Genomic DNA, 3,211 nt, shown 5'->3' on the forward strand with positions numbered 1-3,211 from the left:
AGATGGCAGAGGACGGGAGATTCCCCAGCTAGCAGCGCATCACGTGATCTGCGGATAGTTATGTATAGCTTGTGTGTGATTGGCTGAGTGCTGGATGACGAGCTTTGTTAAAGGGATACTTGTTGGTATGGAGGAGTAGCAGGGAATGTGCAGGGTGGCAGTCAGCCCCAGGTCCACCACCTATCAGCTAGTCAGTGAACGCCTCGTGCCGGATACCCGGGGCTCACGAAAGGTTGTGGAAACGAGCCGAGATCTCCTCTATCCTCCAGAAAGTGACCTCACTATAATATTTGTATTATCTCCTGTGTAGGAGAACAGTACTGTGGCCTAGTGGGGTCACTAAACCTAAAAGGCCATGCCTGATCCATTAGTGGGACGTGAGACAGGGCTTGTGCTCATCAGACAAACCCCAATCTCATGGAATGGAAGAGAGTCAGCTCTGTGGACTGTTCTGGGCCCTGCTCAGTGCAGGGGTGGCGGAGTGGAAGGCCTGGCCTGGATAGGTGCAGTAGTGGCGGAGTGGAAGGCCTGGCCAGGATAGGTGCAGGGGTGGCGGAGTGGAAGGCCTGGCCTGGATAGGTGCAGTAGTGGCGGAGTGGAAGGCCTGGCCAGGATAGGTGCAGGGGTGGCGGAGTGGAAGGCCTGGCCAGGATAGGTGCAGGGGTGGCGCCGGCGGAGTGGAAGGGCTGGCCAGGATAGGTGCAGGGGTGGCGGAGTGGAAGGCCTGGCCAGGATAGGCGCAGGGGTGGCAGAGTGGAAGACCTGGCCAGGATAGGCACAGGGGTGGCGGAGTGGAAGGCCTGGCCATGATAGGTGCAGGGGTGGCAGAGTGGAAGGCCTGGCCAGGATAGGCGCAGGGGTGGCAGAGTAGAAGGCCTGGCCAGGATAGGTGCAGGGGTGGCAGTGGAAGGCCTGGCCAGGATAGGTGCAGAGGCGGCCAATCCTCACACCTAAACACTGTAAATGCATCAGAGCCTTCCAGTAATATTGGATTATTATAATTAATGTGTGACCTGTCGGGGGGCTCGAATGTACATTTCCAATATAAGGCCAGTTTCACACTAGCATATTTTCTCTGTCCATATTACAGATGGGAGCCCCAGCCTCACTGCGTTTCTGATGACCCGAAGGGCCGGCTGTCTGAGCTTACCAGAAGCATAGCCAGGCCAAGGCTCATGTCTGTAATGTGGATGCAATAGAATGCTACGCATTTAACAGGCTTGTGTGAAACTGGCCTAATGGTGCATTTACACAGACAGATTTATCCTACAGATTTCTGAAGCCAAAGCCAGAAACAGACTATAAACAAATTCATTCCTGGCTTTGGCTTCAAAAATCTGTCAGATAAATCTCTGTGTAAACGCACCATAAGTACTGCCTAGTGACTGCGCAGGATAGGCGGTAATACACTGTGTTCTGTTTTCTTTATGTGGAACAATTGACCTGAAGGGATATCTATCTATCTATCTATCTATCTATCTATCTATCTATCTATCTATCTATCTATCTATCTATCTATCTGTTATATATCTATTGTCTATCTGCATGATGGGGAATGTCATGGCCTCTTAATAATTCAGACAATGAAGCCGTCTAATGCTGCATTTACACGGAGCGATAAGTGGCCCGATCCTACGATTAATGATTTCGAAATAACGATTTGTTTTTGATAACGATCAGCATTTAGACGGAACAATATATCGTATGGAAATATCGTATTGCAATGGTTTTGTGATCGCTTAAGCCTATTTCACACATAGGTTAAATCGGTGAAAGACTGTTTACACAAAACTATCTGCAATTTTTTTGCGAACGACCAACGATGATTTGAGAACATGTTCAAAGATCAAAATAAACGATTTCTCGCTTGTCGCTTGATCGTTCGCTATGTTTATAAGGAACGATTTTCGCTCAAATGCAATAGTTATCATGCAAATTCAACCGATAATGGTTCTGTGTAAACGCAGCATAAGCTGAAAATGTTTTTATATAAATATTTTTGCAACTTTACTTTCTGCACCTAGCGCAGAACATGACAAATATCCCCCATTGTGGTTTGGGTAGGATGAAGCACACAGAGAGAGATATAGCACTGTATGGCTCCGTTCCCACTGAGCAAAGGTAGCGGAATTCCGCGACGGAATTGTCCGCCGCGGAATGCCGTTAGCCTCCCGCTCACAATGGGACTCTATGGGAGGCGCGCGCTCCTGCCCTGTCCGCGCTGAAGAATGAACATGTTCATTCTTCAGCGCGTACAGAGCAGCAGCGCGCGCCTCCCATAGACTCCCATTATGAGCGGGAGGCTAACGGCATTCCGCGGCGGACAATTCCGTCGCGGAATTCCGCTAGCTTTGCTCAGTGGGAACGGGGCCTTATTATAGTAAGATTCTCTCTATAAGGGTTTTATTTCCACATGGTAAATAAGCACTCCATGTAATGGCAGCCTGAATGGTAGGAAATTCATTCAATGTAGTTCATACATTAAAAGTATCAGTCTCCACTGAGGAGGGGTGATGGTGCAAACTTGACTGGTGAGCCTAGGAGAACATTGGGCTTTATTTATGAAAATGGTCTAAATTAAAAACTGTCTTTGTTGCCTATAGCGGCCAATCAGAGCAGAGACAGTTAAGAAATTAAGCTGAGCTGTGATTGGTTGCTATTGGCTACAAAGAGGGTGTATATAGCTGTGCAAAATCTGTTGTTTATTTTTAGAAGATTATTGATAAAGTGGTCCGACAGATTATAGAAATAACTGATAATTGCTATTGTGCACCTCCAATCATCCCAAGTGCAAGTTTAGAAGGTTATTCCTATCTGTACTTTAAAGGAGAAATCCAGGCTGAGCTGCTGCTCTCTGCTGAAGACACAAAAATCTGTGCCTGAGCCCTTTTTTCTTTTCTTTCTGTAAACAAGTCCCTGACTGGCTTTATCTGCAACACTGTAGCTTCTTTTTAATGCTGGAAGGGTTATTCTGAGGTCAATTTACTGATGACCGCTCTGTGATTAACCCTTCCAGCATTACAAAGAAACTACAATGTTGCAGATAAAGCCAGTCAGGGACTTGTTTACATCAGCCGTCTCAGAAGAGAGGGAGGAGGAGGAGACAGAGAGAAAGGCTGACACACAGATTCTTGTGTTTTCAGCAGAAAGCAGCAACACAGAACTAGGGAAAGGAGACTGAATAGATAATAACAAGTATGGAAGGAATTGT

This window comes from Dendropsophus ebraccatus, chromosome 1 (genome assembly GCF_027789765.1).
Source record: "Dendropsophus ebraccatus isolate aDenEbr1 chromosome 1, aDenEbr1.pat, whole genome shotgun sequence".
In the NCBI taxonomy this organism is placed as follows: Eukaryota; Metazoa; Chordata; class Amphibia; order Anura; family Hylidae; genus Dendropsophus; species Dendropsophus ebraccatus.